We start from the raw sequence: 19,456 nt of genomic DNA, 5'->3' as shown, positions 1-19,456 counted from the left end.
TTTATCTTGTCAACAGGAAACCCCAGCAGGGGACAGGAGCTCTCCAGGTGTCACCAGAGGCAGCTGTCTAGCTGAGCTACAAGCCCCAGGGAGATCTCTTGCTTTCTTTTTACTTGTGTGATCAAGAAAGAAGTAAACTCATGAGAGACTTGTACTTATTTTATCTACATTTTTATTTTTGAATTCTCACTACCCTTTCTGGTTTTTTTGTGTCTTCTTTTGATATTCACGCACCTATATTCTTGGTCTAAGTCCTCACAGACGGTTGTCATGGCTAGTTTTATGCCAACTTGACCCAAGCTAAAGTCATCTGAGAGGAAGGAGCTTTGGTTGAAAATGAAAATGCTTCCATACAGTCTGGCCTTCTTAGACTGTAAGACATTTAGACAGGCAAGCCTGACAGACATTTTCTTTTAGAGATTAATGGGCTGCCAGGGATCTGGGGGTGCCAGGGATCTGGGGGTGTTCCTTTTGATAAAGAAAGCAGAGGAGCAAACCAGTAAGCAGCATTCCTCCATGGCTCTTGCCTCCATGGTTTCTGCCTTGGCGTCCCTCACTGAACTGTAATTTAGGCTATGTGGGTCAAATAAACCTTTTCTTCCTCAAGCTGCTTTTGGTTATGGTGTTTCCTCGTGCCAGTAGTAACCCAAGCTAGGCAGGATTGGCACCAGGAGTGGGATCCCATTGTAACAGAACTGTCCGTGTTCTTTGAGGGGGACTTTGGAGCACTGAGCAGTGAGCCCATGAGCAGAGTGAACATGGTGGCAGAGATGGCGGTTATGCTTGGGCTCAGTAATGTGAGCTAACACTCGCCAAGGCTGGCCTGGCTACACATGCTGCCAAGAACAGAGACCAACACTGAGTCCCAGTATGGCATCATTCCCAGAGTAGCCAGTGACCTAGTGGCAGGTTAGTTAATGAGACCTACCCTGGTCACTGCCTCAGCCATGTGGTCCTCAGGTGTGTCCCGCTCAAGTGTCCCACCTCAGTGGCCTTTAAAGCCCAGTGGCAAACAGGCGGGCGCTGTGTTGTTGAGTGTTCCCTAAGTACTGTAGACTGCACAGTAGACTGTGGCTGTGAGAAGAGTTGATGAGCTTGCAAGTCGGACTGTCACAGCCTGTCAGGGACCGTCTGCTGATGCCATTCTCTTCTGAGCCACCCCTTTTCCCCCATTCACTCGTTGGCAGAAAGCCTCTCTTTTCCATGTATGTTTTTCCATTTCAGCCTTCACCTCAGCCATGGGGCCTTTACAGGTCACATCAGCCCTGCTTATATTTAGTTCCTTTTAACATTTAATAAGTAAATTCTGGCTAGGCATGGTGGTAGATACCTGCAGTCCTAGCACTTAGGATACTAAGGCAAGAAGATTGAGAGTTTAAGACTAACCTGAGTTACATAGTGAGAGTTTGTCTTGAATAAAATTGCTTTATTCTGTTATTCTTCACTTTTAGGTCTAGAAAGTAACCAAGATTTTCCCAGATAGCAGAGGGTACAAGTACAGTCATCTCTGATTTTCCAGAGACAGTGCCCTGCTTTTCTACCTTACAGGGTGTCCCACTTGGGTTCTGCTTGCACTGGCAGTTCCTTGACTTTCTGAAATGTGCAGTCCCTGGGAAAGGTTCAGAGGGCGTTCTGTACAGTCATCATGTCCATATGCTGCCTATTCATACTGCTAACAGGGGTGTCTCAGGACTACTTTGCCTTAAGATTTACAGAGGAGTCGTGGGGAAAATAATTGTTTCAGCTGGGCATGATGGTACACATCGTTAATCCCAGCACTTGGGAAGCAGAGGAGGTGAGTGTATGAAGCCAGCCTGGTGTATATAGCCAGCTCCAGGGGCCACGATGATATAGAGTGCCTGTCAAAACCAACCAAACAAACAACCAAAGAATTGTTTCCATTATACAAATAATGTATATCCACTGTAGAAACCTAGCAGCTCTCCATGGCCACAGCCACAGGTGGCTGCTGAAGTGGACAGCCATCCAAATTTCTGGGCAGCCTTCTAGCTGTTTACATCAGCACATAATGGGAATTAAATGAATGAAATTGAGAATTGTCTTAGTCAGGGTTTCTATTGCTGTGATAAAACACAATGCCAAAGTTAACTTAGGGGTTTAAAAGGGCTTATTTCACCTTTTACACTTATAAATCTATTCCTGAGAGAAGCCAGGGTAGGAAGCCGTAGGCAGGAGCTGATACAGAGGAGTCACAGCATTAAGAAGGTTGAAAATCACTGCCATAGAAGATCACTGCTCACTGGATGGTCCTTCACGGCTTGCTCAGCCTGATTTCTCACAGCACCAGGACCATCAGCCCAGGGGTGGCACTGCCACAGTGAGTGAGCCCTCCTACACTGATCAGTAATCAAGAAAATGCATGATAGGCTTTTCCACAAGCCAATCTGGGAGGGGGATTTTCTTAGTTGAGGCTAAAAGCGGGTGTCCACTCCCCTGGGACTGGAATTAGAGTTCTCAACCTTGATGTCAGTGGTGGGAATCAAATCTTCTAATACTGCTAAACCATCTCTCCATAGCCCCCATGGCAAGTGAAGCAAACCTAGGTTAAATCAAGAATATTCCCTTTTAGGACCAGTGAGACACCTTAGCAGGTAAGGCACTTGCTGCCTGTAATGGCAGCCTGAGTTAGTCCAATCTCTAGGGCCCACATGGCAGGAGGAAACAACTAACTCTCAAGTTGTCCTTTGACTTACAAATGTACACTGTGGCACAAGCAAGCATGCACACACACACACACACACACACACACAGACACACACACAGATAGTGTTCTTGGGATGGTGGCACACATCTCTAATCTCAGCACTTGGAGAGTACAAGCAGGTAGGTCTCTGTGAGTTTGAGGACAGCCTAGTCTACAGAGTGAGTTCTAGGACAGCCAGGCTACACAGAGAAACCCTGTCTCAAAAACCCAGAACCCCTCCCCCAAAGTGTTTTTGATTTTATAACTTTACTTGAATTTCAGATTTATTTATTATCTGGGGTGTGTGTGTGTGTATGTGTGTGTGTGTGTGTGTGTAGAGGTCAGAAAACATCTTCCACCTCAGGTTCCATGGATCAAACTCAGGTCATCAGGGTCACAGAGGAAGTACTATTTCCTACTGTTTCACTGGCTCACTGCAGATACAAATCACCATGTAGGTGCTGGGAACCAAACCCAGGACCTCTCTGTAAGAGCAACAAGTCCATCTCTCTAGCTTTCCTCTCTTACTCCAATCTCAGTTTAAAAAAGAAACATAAAATAATAGAAATTCCTTGAGTATAATTATCTATGTAAATGTTAAGCAATAAAATTGTTATTATATGTAAATCTTTACCTGTAAAATAGAACTTGTAATTGTATTAAAGAATTAAAAAGATAATCTTAAGGATTTTATATCGTCTTGCTGAGAACATAATATCATAAAACTTTACTTCTTACCTACTTAAAGAAGTCACATTTAGAGTGGGAGAGATGGCTCAGTGCTTAAGAACACTGACGGCTCTTTTAGAGGTCTTGAGTTCAATTCCCAGCAACCACATGGCGGCTCACAACCATCTGTGATGGAATCTGATGCCCTCTTCTGGTCTGAAAACAGCTAAAGTGTACTCAAATAAAATAAAATAAAATAAAATAAAATAAAAATATCTTTTAAAGAAGTCACATTTAGAGATAACTAGGAATAGCATTAGGTTCAGTAATAGCTTATCTTGGTTAACTTGACTACCTCTGGAATCAACTAAAACCCTGGACATGCCTGTGAAGGGTTTTCTTGATTAAATCATTGAGGTAGGAAGACACACCCTAAATCTGGATTGTTTGGAGTCAGACCTTGAGTCTGGGTTACACCGTCTGGTGGCAGACTACAAAAAAGGACATGGGAGGGCTGGAGAGATGGCTCAGTGGTTAAGAGCACTGACTGCTCTTCCAGAGGTCCTGAGTTCTAATCCCAGCAACCACATGGTGGCTCACAACCATCTGTAATGGGATCTGATGCCCTCTTCTGGTGTGTCTGAGCAATGGTGTACTCATATACATAAAATAAATAAACCCTTAGAAAAAGGCATGGGAAGGAAGCTTTCGCTTTTTGCCTGCTTGCCTTCACTCTTGCTGTGTGTCCTGCTGCTGAGGCATGTCCTTCATTGGTATCAGAACCTACAACACAGACTAAAAAGCAGCTGAGACATTTAGTACAAACATCTGTTGTACCGAATAATTAACCGGATTCTTCGCCTTTCCATCTGTGACTGTTGGACTAACTGGATCACAGTCTGTAAGCTTCTCTTAGTAAATCCCTTTCTGTGTGTGTGTGTTTGTGTGTTCATTCTATCAGTCCTGTTACTCTAAACTGATTACTGATTAATACAGGGTTACTTATAGGAACATTAGTTAGTGGGAGTTTGTTTACAGAAGCATGTGCTACACAGTTGAAGAAAATGTCTCTTTAATCTTCAATTTATTGGTGAATAAATCCTCAGGGGAGGGATGGGGCAACATGAGTCCATCCTCCTTCCCTCCCAGGGTGTTGAGAGACCCAGTCTTATGGAGTGCTTGAATGGATAGTCACATGTGCTGTGTGTACAGCTACTGTGTCATGCCTATAAGTCCCCATTCCACACTGCTCCTCTTTCCCCACTTCCTCTGCCCGGTACATCCTTTCCACCCCATCTTCCTTGATTTTCCCTCAGTCTTGGGAGTGTGTTATAAATGTCCCATTTATGGCTGACATTCAATAGTCATTTAACTCTTATGCTTTGTTCAATTATGAATCTCTACAGTTATTTCTGACTGTTGGGGGTGGGGAGGGCAGCTTCTCTCACCAACACTGACAGCAGCACTATTCTGTAGACATAAACATAGTTACTTAGAAGGTGATTTGACGAGAGCAGAGTTCCTAGTTAGCAAAACAACAGCAGTGGCCACTGCACTAGTTTCTATGACCTCAGTTTAAAGTATTAAATGTGAATTTCCTCTTGGACACCAAATCCAGTTAGAAATGGGTTGGTTACACCCATAACAGTTTGCCATCATTGCACCTAGATCCCTCTTGCCAGTTTGCATTGTTACACATAAAATTGGCAGCTGAGTAAGACTGCTGATTATAGTTCTCCCAGCAGCCTACACAGCACCTTCCAGTGCTAGGAGGACTGGCAAGTCCAGTTCTGGCTTGATTTCTCTGTTAGGAGATAAGGCCTATAGTATCTTCAATAATAAGATCTTACCAACTAGATCTAGTAGGCGACCAAGAGCTGAGGCAATTGTTTGTATTGGAGGGCCTTAGGGACCTCCGTGGCTATCAGATTATAGGGAAGTAGCCCATTCTAGGACTAGAATATTCATTTAGTAACCTACATCTTCTGTGAGCAGCTTTATCCACCCACGTCTCTGTTCAAACTATTTTTTAAATTTTGCTTTTGATTGCCTTACCAAGTAAAATAATTCTTATGTTATAGACTGAACATTTGTGTCCTTTAAAAAAAATGTTGGCAGTGTAAATGGTGATATTTCAAGCTGGGGGCCTGAGAGGTAATCAGATCACTGAAGTGGAGACTGCATGAATGGAATCCATACCTGTGTAAAAAGAGACATGAAAGAGCTGCTTTCTCTTTCCTCCTCATGTGGAGTTACAAGAAGACTCCAGTCTTTGAACCAGAAAGGAGTTCTCATTATACAGTATGTCTACTGCAGCCTTGGCTTTAAACTTTCAGCCTCCAGAACCATGAGGCAAATGTCGATAAGTTATACAGCCTGTGATATATACAGCCTGTGATATATACAGCCTGTGATATGTACAGCCTGTGATATGTACAGCCTGTGATATGTACAGCCTGTGATATGTACAGCCTGTGATATGTACAGCCTGTGATATGTACAGCCTGAGCTCTCAACTCAGTTTTGAAAAGATAAGTAACCTAGCTTCTACTTTTTCAGGGGTGGGATAGGGGCTGGTTTTTGTTTGCTGATTTCCTCCCCCCACTTAGATAGGATTTTTCTGTATAGCAGCTCTGGCTGTTCTATACTGGAACTAGCTTTGTATACCAGAGTGGCTTTCAGACTTACAGAGATCCACCTGCCTCTGCTGGGATTAGAGGCGTGAACCACCTCTGCCTGGCTTCCTAGGTTCTACTCTTATCCAAGGTCACACAGCTAATATTCAGACATACAAGGTTTCTCATCCAAATCACCTTGTGTGTGTGTGTGTGTGTGTGTGTGTGTGTGTGTGTGTGTAATTCTTTCTAGATTTTTGTTGTTATACCTTGTGCTGATCTCATGGTGGCAGTTGCTTCGGTTATTTTTCAGTGGCTATTTGATTATCTGTGTTTGTGTGTGAATATCTGAGTACTTTAGTGCTTCTCCTCAAAGCAGAGCACTTGTTTAGGGTTTGGCTGTTTTAGGGAGGCTCTTACATTAAAGTAAGCTGATTATAACCTGGTTGAGATTTAAAATCCGCATGGAGGCCAGAGTGTGGTAATGTATGGCTTCCCCAAGCCATCCTTGACCATGTTCAGACTTGCTTCCGTGGTCTCTAGCCTTATCTGGTGATCAGGGCTTGGGTTTCAAGCCAAAGGTTATGTGCCTTGCTATCAGCATGTGTTATTCAAGGATTCTGCTGAAATTGCACTTGGCTCTGGCCTCCTATCCTGCAGGTATTCGTACCACCTGGCTTTTACTGGCTACAGGGCATTGCTGGAGTTTGGATTTAGTTTTCTTAATTTTCCTGAAAAGGAGCACCTCCCCTTTTTTTTTTTTTTTACTTTATTTAAATACTGAGTTTATTTTACATGTGTATTTTTGTCTCCACCACATACATGTCTGGCCGTCACCATGACTATGTCCTATCATAATATTCTATAGACACTTAAAACCAACTATGGAAATTTGAATGTGTGTATAGAGGCAAAACAGTTATACATATAACTTAAAAAATAAATCTTAAAAAAATAAAATGTTTAAAGTATATTTTCCTCTTTGTTGTGCCACATAATGCTCCTTTTCATTGAATCTGATTTTCTGCCTTTCAGGAAGGCATTGGTAGTTTAGGAATTTGAGAGCAGTGTTTGGTCACTCCTCCTTTCTCTGTGTGGTTTGAGATGGGTCCCCATGCTGCGGCCAGCAGTGGGAATGAGCAGGGTCCCAGCAGGGCGAGGTGGCAGGGCACACCAATGGCAGGTTCTGTTTTCATGTCCCATGTACTCACCCTTCTATTAATAAAGAAGAAATAAAGGAATTACACAATGCCAGTTTCCCTTAGAGAGCTTTCTGTGAGCCAGAGTGCCTTCAGGTTCTTCTTTTTCTCTGAGTAGAAAGATAAGAAATAAAAGGAAAGCCAGTGTTAACTGTCTAGATCCTAAACATCAATTAATAGGCTGTTTTTCTGTTTTCCAGTGTATAACATGCTGCATGCAAATGCACTGAGAAAGCAAGGTTGTAATAAAACTAATGGTATAATCCTTCGTGATATGCCCTTGTTATTACTCAGTGGGGAGACTAGCAATTTCATTCACTAATGGGAGGGTAGTTTACTACTGTCTGCACTTTTGTTCTTGCCTCAGGCTTTATAAGTCTAGTGGTTTTCCACTATGGAGCTTATCCATATGTCTCAGGCCTATTGATTCACTTGTGAGAGCCATTGACACCCAAGTTTTCTTTGTGCTGAAAAGCCTGTGAGTGTAGACTGGTACCTGGCGACCCTCTACGAAGCTGCTTTTACATACTGTAAGACTCTCCTGGTTGTGTAGAGCTTCCAGTCCCAGTACACTGCTGTAGTAGTGCTAACAACTTAGAGCTTTGCAGGAGTGCCACACTGCTTTGCTTTCCTGCCCCACAATTGGGGCCCTGTTTTCAAGCTAAAAATGTCAAGGCTGCCCAGTGCAAGGGTGTTCTCTAGAGTCTGCCCATCTAGTTACTCATGGTCTAGTCAGGAGAATGACACTATACTACACTAGGATCTTAAACTGGGATAGTTAACAGAAATAACCATTGACTAGTTATAACAGATTGAAAGACTGGGAGGAGGAAGCACTGCTAGAAAATAAAGGAACAAGAGTTGTACCGAGCAGCCACCCCTTAGAGCTGAGGAAAAGAAAACTGAGTGAAGCAACACACTTGGAAAGGCCTCTTTCCCCAAAACTGAGATTCAGATCACTGGATGATGGTGAAGTTCATTGCTGTCAAAGGAACAGGTCGGCAGGCCAGGGCTGGAGAGCCAGTGAACTTGCATGGGGTAGTAGAAGTCACTGGCCATCCTACACACTGCTGACAAGAATTCCTGCTGTCTCAACTAGGAGAGAGACTCTCTCTGAGGAGTCAGTGCCCTGCCCCAGCACCATAGGGTAGAGATGAGGAACATGGATTTGGGATTGAGAGGCAATAAAGAAATAATTATCTTACTGATAATTAACAGGTTGGAGTCATAAGTTACATTGTTTCCTTGAGTAGTATTGTTGACTTGCTGCAGAATAAAGACACACATGGAGACTTAGTTATAAAAGCTTAGGCACTATAGCCAGGCTACCTCCCAGCTAGCTCAACTAACTCAATTAACCTGTCAGTTCTAATCCATGTCTGCCACGTGGCCGTTACTTCTTTTTCACTTACTCAGTATGTCCAACCTTGACAATGTCACTCTGGCAAATCTTGCCTCAGATTCTTCTCCCAGAGACCCCCCTCTCAGTCCAGAAGTCCCGCCTTCTACTTCACACCCAGCTATTGACCATCAGATCTTTATTAAAGCCAGTCACGGTACATCTTACGCTGGTTAGGAAGGACAGAAATACACCTTCCACAAAGTGTACCCCAACAGAATAGTTTAAGATAACTATTACATAAACATTTAAAGTATTGGTTGGGTCCATTGACAGGCAAACTTGTGTTTACCCATGTACCATGATTGAGAGTAATTTGTGTCTGTGAATCCCTTTGATTTTGTTGTCTGTCTGTTTACTTGGTTGGTTTTGCCAAATTGGGTCTCCCTATTTAACCCAGTCTGGCTTGAATTTAAGAGTCCTCCTGTCCTAGTCTCCTGAGTGCAGAGATTGGAAGTGTGCACCACCACCTCTGTCTTCAGTCAGTCTCTTTTATCTCAAGAATGTAGAATGCATGTAGTCAGCCATGTTCCCTCAGTGGTGCAGAGGCCTTCACCAGACTTAGAAGCACCCATTCACATCATCCAGGGATACATGAGGACCTAAGTAAGACTTGAAGTTGCAAGCTATGAGACGGAAGATGCCTGTCCACAAGGCTGGTGACCTTTCGGTGAATCTTGAATGAATAAGGCAACAGTTGCCTGTAAGAGCTCAAGATTATTTTAACTGTGCTATATCACATACTATAAAGGGCAACTTGAGGATGACGTAAATCTGAGACAAGAAACAAATATTAAGTAATAAAGCTACTAGTACAGATCAGATTTTGTTACAGGAGCAGCTTGGCTTGAACTGTATGGGTGCACGAGGTAAACAGGCCAGAGGACAAAATCAAGCTGTTCGGGACGAATTTTCCCACAGATCTGAGACAAAGGATAAAGAAGTGCTTTGTGAGCTGAGCTTTTGTGACCATTTCTATCTAGACAGAATCTTTAATGGCACTTTTGTAGATGTAGATTTTTGAACAATATACTTTATGTCTAAGTTGGAAAAGGGACTTACTTGAATGCCATGACCAACTAAAATGATGAAACACTGGACAAAATGTTTAGCTTTTTACCCTGTAGTTCTCATGTTGTGTTCTGATCTGGGTGACTGTATTGTCAAGTGGTTTGCCATTGTGACAACAGGTTTCTTTTTGTCTGAGTGTCTGTGAATGATGTCAGTTCTTCTGTTGGTGGATGAGCGGCCTTTTTACTTCATCTCCTGGAGAGTCTTGTTTCCCATGATCATAGCTTTGGGGACAGGCAGTTACTGTCTAACTAAAACTGAATTTCCTCATTTTTAGGAACAGAAGGTAAACTTTTAATACAGAATTGGTGAGAGGGTAAAAATGGATACATGATGGGTGGAGGGATGGCTCAGCGGATGTAATAGGACTCAACCATACAAGCAAAATAATCTAAGTTCAGATCCCCAGAACCAGTGTCGAAGCCTTCTCAGTAGTTCTTATCTACAACCCTAGCACTCTACAGTGAGGCTTTAGGCAGACAGGACAATCCCCTGGAAGCTTCTGGGCCAGTGAACTTGAAGTACAAACCACAGTAGCAAAACAGTGAGAGAGATTCTGCCTCAAACAAGGGGTGGCAAGGGCTGACTCCCAGGACTTTTCACTGACTTGTGCGAGTGCACCATGGCACGTGTGAGCTATGGCATACACATACAGAATGGGCATGTGACAGATGTGTATAACAGTAAAAACAGAGCGTGTCATGACAATAAGCTATACTTGTAAGTTCCATGGGAACCAGGCACACAAATCTTACCTATACATGCATAAAATAAAAAATATAAAAATCACTTATATACATAAAATTAAAAATTAAAGCACATTACAACAAAGATAAAATTTTTTCATGTTTTATATTTTTTTTCCTAATGTTGTAGATCTAATCCAGGGCCTTGCACACAATAGGCAAGCATTCTAGCACTGAGCCACATCTACAACACCGACTGTGCACATGTGTACTTAGGAGGAGGAAGACGTTATTAAACGCTATTTTGACTATGTGCATACATCGTATAATCAAGGGATCTTAAGCCCTGGGTTGTCTTATCTTCTCAACAGTCCCTCAGTGAAAAGATAGTTGCATATTTGAGGACCTGTCCTGTGCAAGTCATCCTAGGAAGGGTACATGTTCTCAGTGTGTGTGCAGGCAGATGCTTTCTAATGACCTATGCTGTTGTCTGGGTGAAGTTGGTATACATTGGGTTTTGGCTTGGAGGCCTGTCCCTAGCATGGTACAGAGCCTATTTCATGGTATTTCATTAAGTGTCTATAAAACCCCTTCAGGCTGGCTTAGTTAGGGGTTGTATGGCAGTGGTAAAAAGCCATGACTAAAAATAACTTAGGGAAGAGAGATCTTATTTCTTTTGCATGTCCACATCACAGTCCATCCATCATTGAAGGAAGCCGGGGCAGGAATTCAAAGTAGGACCTGGAAGCAGAAACTGAAGCAGAGACAGTGGAGGAATACTACTTACTGGCTTGCTCCCCATGCCTCCCCTTGGCTGGCTCCAGGCTGCTTTCCTATACAGCTCTCCAGGGGTGGCACTGTCCATAATAAGATGAGCCTCTACACATTAGTTATTAATGATTAATCAAAAAATACCCCAGTGCTTGCTCAAAGACCTTCCCAAAATGGCTTTAGCTTGTGTCAAGTGGACAAAAAACCTAACCAGCAACAGGATAAGAATAGCATTTAATCTTCAAACAAACAAAACCAAGACTTAAAATAACCACCCAATAGAAGCTATGACTCTAGCTTCAAAGCCTGTCTCATGAGTATACAGTGAAACTTACCCTTGTTGTTAAACACAGGGGCCAGACAATACCTAGGAAACACCCTGTCATCAGGGGTTTACCAGCTCTCAGGAAGGACGGTTGCTGGTACAGTTTGGAGCACACCCATGGTCACAGGACCAGGGAGAGAGTCTACTCCATTGATTTCTCATTGTCTTTACCAGATGTTTGGTTCAGATGCAGGGCATCTCCCAAACAGGCTCATTTGCTAGAGGCTTGGTCCCCAGCAGATGGTAATACAGAAGGGCGATTTGATTATGAAAGTTTCTACTTTCACAATGGACTAATTCGTTGATTAGTTCATAGCTGTTTTGTGTTATTTGGAAATAGAACCTAGTTGTAGGAAGTTGGGTGGCTGGGAATGTCTTTGAAGGGTATATCTTGTTCCTATGCCTGCCTTCCTCATTTCCTGTCTCTGTGAGCCACTTTGGTTCTGTCTCTGTTTCATCAAACAAGTGCAAATGACCATCTCTGAAATCTGAAGATCTGAGCCCAAAGTAAGTCACGTTACTCTTTTCCTCTAACATTGTATTCTGGAGAGACTTCCATGTCAGTATGCAAAGAGCAGCCTTAGTCCTTGTACTGTGCCCAGCAAGTCTGGTCTGAACGTTCAGATTTTGTCAAGCAGCCCTCTGCTGACTGTTATCATGCGTGATTTTGCACTTGTAAACTACTTCTAAGATGTTGGGCAGTCCCAGCCTAGGCCCCACTAGTAGTTGGTATAACTTTAACTTTTTCAAACCTAATTTTTAGAGATGGTTCTTAAATGCTTTGACCCCCCCCCCTTGTAACCCAGCCCCCACCAGAAGTAGTGGAAAAGAAAGGATGTGGAGGGGAGGGGGAAGTGGATCTGTTAGAAAGGTTCTTTGGAGCAACTCCTGTCGGCATTCAGTTCACAGGTTAGCAGAGGCAGCTCAGTCCACCCTTAAGCACCTCACAGATACACCAGCAGTCCAGTTCGGTACACTTGGGACAGCAAGGGATAGCAAACGTGAGTCAGCAGTGGTGGCACTACCTAGCAGAGACAGCCAGGCCTCCGCCTTGGCAGGAGGGGCACCAGGAGAAGTTCTCAGCTGTGCATCTCTCAGGGTAGTGAAGATCAGTGAAGACTTGAGACTCACAAATGTTGCATGGCTAGCTCATAAACAAGCCAAGCTCAGCCTCTGTCACTGTTAAGTTCTATTTATCCCTCCAAGCATCACATCTTCTCCACAGGTCTAGCCTTAGCATGTGTGTCTGTCTCAACAGACATCACTGCCAACCAGCCTGAGCCCCCAGAAGTGGCAGGAAGCTGCAGCACACCACCAGAAGGGTTTGGTTTGGTTTTCTGGTGCATTTCTCTCTATGGAGTCCCCACAAATGCAGCTCAACTACAAAATGTAAGGCAGACCAATACATGCGTGTCATTAGCAAAGAGTCTACCATGTGTGCTTTCACGTGCTTGCTTTAGCAGAACATCCTTTCTCCTGTGTCTGCTTCAACCAAATGTTTCTCTTTAGCCTTAGTCTGCCTTAGCCTTTCAACTGTGTCTAGTTCAGGAAAACGTTCCTTCACATGTTTGCCCAGCAAAACACCATCCAACACAACCGACTCTCCAAAGAATTCTTAAGTTTCCATGTTGCAGTAATTTTCAACCCCAGCAATTCCGTGCAAAAACCACACAATCCGGTTATTATATTTATAAGCTATATGGTTAGATTGGGCAGAACTAGCACCATACTTACTTATTCCCCAGCTATGAGACTCTGCTATTTGCAGTTCTCCTGGCTACATGGTCCTGCTCCATCTTAGCTACTCCCTCTCCTTCCTCTGTCCTCTCTCCTTCCCCTCTTGTCCTTCTCTCTCTTCCCCAACTCTCAAAAATCTCCTGTTCCACCTTTCCCCTCCACTGCCCAATCACAGGCTCTAGCCTTTATTGACCAGTAAATAGGGGAAGGTTCACATGAAATCATCACAGTATACTCCAACACTGTGTACTTTGAGACTCCACATTTGGCCAATCATATAGACCGGGGCAGGGAATAATGATAAGTGTAATTTTTATTTACGTATCTTTAAGTCTGTTAAGCCTCTTTTTATATGTGTAAGCTCCGTGTCAGTGATGGTCTTGTCTTTCTTCTCCTCCTCCTCTACTCCCTCTACCCCATCTTCTTCCTCCTCCATCTTCTTCCTCCTCCTTTCCCTTCCCTTTTCTTTATCAGGCACAAAGCGTCCACCCTAGGGCCTTGTTCATACTAGACAAGCACTGCCCTCTGAGACACACCAGCTGGCTACCTTTGCATCTTCTTTGAAAGAATGTCTACTTAAGGCCTCCATCTTTGTTGTTGTTGGGTGTGGGGTTTCTTGTTACAGAGTTGTGCGAGTTGCTTGTATATTTTGAAGAATGACTTCTTGTCACATACGTGGTTTGCATCATTTTCTCATATTCACCATGCTAAATTTTCCTTTTGTTCATAACTTCCTCTGCTGTGCAGAAGTTTTTCAAATGGTGTAGTCCCACTTGTCTGTTCTTGCTTTTGGAATGAGATCCAATCAAATCAAGGCCAGTGTTGAGCAGCATTCTCTGTGTTTATTTCCAGGAGGTTTTTTTTGTGGGGTGGGAGCGGCTGTGAGGCTAGCTTGCCACTCACTCTAAACCATGCTAGCTTTGAAGTTGTGGTAATCATCTTGCCTCTGCCTCCATATACCTGTTTTAAGTGTGTACTGAGCTCTGGATACACTATGCTAGGCCTTGTAAAAGTCAGTTTTAAGGCAGATCTGTTAAGTCTTTAATCAAATTGACTTCTATATGCAACATTAGTTAAGGGTCCAGTTTCTTTCTTCAGCATGTGGCTATTCTGTTTTTCTAGTACCGTTTACTAAAGACTGTATTCTTTCCTATTTTGTCTCCTTGACAAAAAAACTAGTTGACTTAGTTGCTTATTTTTATTCCAAAATAAAATAGCATGGTAGGCTCTCTACTTTGCTGCTACTATTTTGCTTAGATTGTGTGGTTTTATAATGTTGTTTAAAATCTGGAAGTATGGTGTGCCCAACTTTATTGTCGAAATTGTTTGGGTAACATGATATGTTTTATGGATAGACACAAATTCTGCAATTTTTCCTATTTATATGAAAAGATCCATTATAATATTTGTAGGAAATGAGTTGAATTTGTAAATTCCAGTTATATACTGACTAGAAGAAACATGCCATTTAAATTCAGAGATGGTTAAAGGCCAAACTGTGGTATACCATGAAAATGTTAACTAGAAGAAAGAAAAGAGACTATTCTTACCAAAGTAAACTGTCTGTTGAAAAACAGAAAGTCATTCTATGATGCTGGGTCAGGTCAACCTGGAAGTGTAACTAAATATAATGTACGAAACATCAGAGCACCTACTTCTACAGCAAACTGAGAGCATGTGTGAAAGTAGGAAGCCGGGAACAGGATGCAGTTGGAGACTTCAATAATAGTCATAAAGTCAATCAAGAAGCAGCAGATATGATGAACAGCATTGTAGACTCAGTGAGCTTGTTCCAAGATAGCTGACTTTTTTGTTGTTAAAAAATGTAGTTATTTCTTCTAGTCTGTTCTCAAATTATAGTCAGTTGTTCCACATGTGCCAACCAAGTGGCAGCAGCTAAAAGACCACTGCAAGCGCAAGGCCAGCCTGGTCTACTCAAGGAGGTCCAGGCTAGCCATGTAAATTATGTACTATGAGACCCTGCCTCACCATCCCTACTCAAAACCCTGTAATTATATCAGGCCAAGCATTTGGCTTAGTGATAGAATGCCTGCCTGGTATGTTCAGTCTTGCATTTTTATCACCAGCATCACTGATTTCAAAAAAGAATTGTCTCAAGATGGGGTTGCAGTAATGCCTGTGCCATTAAGAACACTCGCTGGTCTTGCAGAGGACCCACGTTCAGCTCACAGCACCCATATGGCTGCTTACAACTACCTTTAACTCCAGTTTCAAGGGTTCTGTGCCCTTTTCTGACCTCAGCAGGCACCACATACTCATACATCAAATATTCAGGTGGAACAGTCATACACAAAATAAGGATAACAAATAGATCTTTTGTTTGACTGGTGGTTTTCAAGAAAGGGCTATCCTGGAACTCACTCTGTAAACCAGGCTGGCCTCAAACTCAGAGATCTGCCTGCCTCTAAATCTTTTTTATTTTTATTTTTTTTAATGAAGATAGTATATCAAGACGGGGCTGGAGAGATGGTTCAGCACTGGCTGCTCTCCAGAGGACTCAAGTTCAGTTCCCAGCACCCACATGGCAGTTCCTGTCTGTACCTCCAGTTCCAGGGGATCCAACACCTTCACACAGACACACATGCAAGCAAAACACCAATGAACATAGAATAAAAATAAATCATTATTTTTTATTTTTTAAACTCTGTTTTTAAAGATAATATGAAGAGTGTGCCAAGCATGGTGACACACACCTATAAACCTAGCATTTGTGACATCGAGGCAGGAGGATTAATGCAAATCTTAGGTTAGTCTTTAAAATATAGTCAGATTTACTCTCAAAAACCAAACAAGCAGCTAGCACTTAGGAGGCAGAGAGAGATAAGATGACCTCTGTGAGCTTGAGGCCAACCTAGTCTACATAGCAAATTCCAGGACAGCTAGGATTACATAGACAAATAAACAAAACAAAACAAGCTTAGAAGAATTTATATCAAGAATAGAAGTTGAAAAGCATGTGGTGGTGTGAGCCTGTGATCCCAGCCCAGCACTGTGGAGGTGGAGGTGAAGCTCAGAAGATCAAGGTTTTCTTCTCGGCCATCCCGGGCTACATATGTGTGGAGGTCAGAGGACAATTTTGGAAGTCAGTTCTGTCCTTCCACTGTGGAATCCAGTTTACACAGTGGAAGTTTACACAGTTGCACATTTTTTATCCAATAAGCTATCTTGCCACCCTATCATTGGATTTCTTTTTCTTCTTCACAAGTCTAATGATATAATACAGTACTAAATTTCTTATATGTTTGGAAAAAAACTTGGGATTGTTATAATACTCTTAATTGTTACTGACTTATATTTGACTATATTTTACTGAGGACATTTTCATTAGTATCCATAAATTTACATTTTTATGTGAGGATATGTTTGTATGTGTTTGGGTTTTGGAAATGCTACCCTGACTCAAATGCTTTGAAGAAATGTACACATTTTTGGAAATGTCTCTTTGTGGCTCTGAATATGACTTTTGGGACTCAGGTCTGATTTCAGTGACACAAAAGATATGAAATTTCTTTGTTACTTAGACTTGGGAGAACTTCATTGGTTTAGTAAAACCGCACTACAGTTTTGGAGATTCTACCAAAGGCATATGTCTGTGTATTTATACACATATAACTAAGTAGGTATAGGACATGCTGGATATTAAGGTGCATCTTGAGTGTACTCCTGTGTGCCCATGTAGGTGGCATAGGGCCTAACATGTAGGTCTGGTTGGCAAGCCCAGGCTACACCACCCTGCTCAGCACACAGTGACCAGGCAGAAGGAGGAGGAGGGGTGAGTTGAGTTGCCTCCTTTCTGTGCCACCTGAAATAGGACTCATCTCCGACTACACTTGCCATTTGCAATGTGCTTAGCACATTCTAGGCCTAGAGACACAGAATGGAAGACCCCGTACATGCCCTTCAGATTGGCTGTCTAGAAGGAAGAACTGTCAAGTAGGCAGACATCAGTGTAATGTCCATGTTGCTGGTCATTACCAAATAGTATGAGAGGTAGAACTGACTGGAACTCACAGGGCCACAGAAGTACGCTACTTTTAGATTGTCAGAGGGGGCACGCTGACAGAATGGAGGGGAAAGGAGTTTCCCCTAAAGCAGTACTTTGGGTGTACCTAGCATCCCCACTCTCATCTCACCCTCAGTCTTGAACTTGATCAGCTCTGGAAATGGGGGAGATACAAGAGAGAGTGCTCCCACATGGTCATCCTAGTGAAGCGGATGGAGGTGACAGCAGAGCCGCTTCTGAGAGCCTTCCTGAAGTGGTTCTATAACTTAGTGGGTTTGACTTCTGTTGTAGCAAATGTCCCATAGCTCCCTTGACTTCACCTGTATAAAAGCCCCAAGGGGTTAGAGAACTGTAGATGAGGGTGAGGCAGTGGGTCCGGGGGTGTTCTTTCAGGTCCAACAGTGGCAAACCTCAGAGGGGCCATCACATCAGTGAGTTCTCCCTGTGAGGTGGTTAGAGATGTCAGGTGACTAACCTGTAAGATTTGTTTTTCTGTTATTCATAGATGTATCTATAACAAGGCCAGGACTGATAGTGGCCTGAAGGCTAGAGGACGGGGGCAGGGAGAGCAGTGAACCGCTGTCCTCTGCAGGAGCCCATATCCAGCCAGCTCTCATCCGTCTGTGCATACACAGCTAGCACTAACTGGGCCCAGTGGATTACAGAAGTAAAAAGAGATGGCATCAAGGGGGGATGGTAAATTGGGAAGTCTTCATTTATTGGGGGAGGGTTTGTACTTGTGTCACAGCTCACATGGAGAGGTCAGAGGACAAGGTTTTCTCCTTCCACCATGCTGATTCTGGGGGCCAACTTAGGTTGTCAGGCTTGGCAGCAAGAACCTTTTGCCCACTGAGCCATCTCTCCAGCCCATATATATATGAAATTCTCAAAGAATACATAAAAAATTGTATTCGGATCTCTGGTTTTTTTATTTTGTTTTCATTTTTTTCAAGATGGGCCCTGTCTGTGTAAACTGTCGCTACCCCCACCCCATCCTAGAACTCACTCTGTGGACCAAGCTGGCCTCAAACTCAGAGGTCCACCTGCATCTATTTCCAAGTGCTGGGATCAAATGTGTGAGCCACCACTTGGGTCTCTGGTATTAGAGCCAGCTTGGTCCACATAGCAAGTTTCAGGCCAGCCAGGGCTACATAAAACCAGAAAGCAAAATGGAGTCAGGTGTGGTGACACATGCGTTTAATCCAAGCACTCAAGATGCACAGGCAGATCTCTATGAGTTCAAGGCCTGCCTAGTCTTACTACAAGGTCCATATAGAGCTACACAGTAAGACCTTATTGCCCCCCTCCCCCGAGACTTTCAAGTTCACGCTGTAGTCCTCTTTTAAGGTATCCAACTCTGTTTTCCACTATTTTTCTTTATTAGAAATTTCAGGGGTTTGTTCTTTCAAGGATGTTTTCTCCTAAGAAAATAACCACAGCGGGTATGAGAACATCTGGAGCACGCTGTGCTTTTGAACACTAAAGACTTTTTTCTCCCCCTACTTTCTGTTCTTATGAAGAAAAGATTGTTCATGCCACTTGATCCAGCATCACAAGAATAAACAAATAAAGCCTTACTTCTTATTGCCTCTCTCCAGTACAATAATAATAATTTTCTTAAAAGAGTTGGTGTGCAGCCTTCACATATTTCATGGACTATGTGAACATAGAGACCTTTCATTTTCCAACTGATCTTTTTCCTTTGGACTTTATTCTATGGTATACAGAGCTCTGGGTTCTCTTTCATTATGGTCGTGTTACTATTTATTTGGGTTGTTTGTTTGTTTGTTTTGAGTGAGCCAGCTCTCTGGAGCCCAGACTTACCTGGGAACTCACTGTATACGCCAGGCTAGCCTCAGACTCAATAGGTTTCCTGTCTCAGCTTCCCCAGGTGCTAAGATTATGGCCATGATCCATCCACCACACCTTGCTACTGTTACTCTTACTTGTTTGGTCAATCCTCTACTAAATGTGTCCTTCTGTGATTAGCTTTGAGCAGTTTGTGAGAGTGCCCATATGGAAAAGTGGACTTTATAGGACTGATAGATACATAATGAACTTTGAAAGTTATTTCCAAATTTGCTCCTCAAAAAAAAAATTAAAAATTTGCTCCTCAAGGGATACACATATGAATTTATAATATTAAAGAATTTTTTGCCAGGCAGTGGTGGTGCACCTTTAATCCCAGCACTTGGGAGGCAGAGGCAGGAGGATTTCTGAGTTTGAGGCAATCCTGGTCTGCAGAGTGAGTTCCAG

At 43.0% G+C, this 19,456-nt stretch overlaps 1 protein-coding gene across 2 annotated transcripts in view; it reads left to right on the top strand.

Moving 5' to 3' along the window:
- Farp2 (FERM, ARH/RhoGEF and pleckstrin domain protein 2) overlaps positions 1–19,456 on the top strand; it is a 107,595-nt gene that overhangs the window by 25,383 nt on the left and 62,756 nt on the right. The gene's annotated exons all lie outside the window — the stretch shown is intronic.

This window comes from Arvicanthis niloticus, chromosome 17, assembly GCF_011762505.2.
Source record: "Arvicanthis niloticus isolate mArvNil1 chromosome 17, mArvNil1.pat.X, whole genome shotgun sequence".
Taxonomy (NCBI): domain Eukaryota; kingdom Metazoa; phylum Chordata; class Mammalia; order Rodentia; family Muridae; genus Arvicanthis; species Arvicanthis niloticus.
This window is presented reverse-complemented; position numbering and strand designations above follow the sequence as displayed.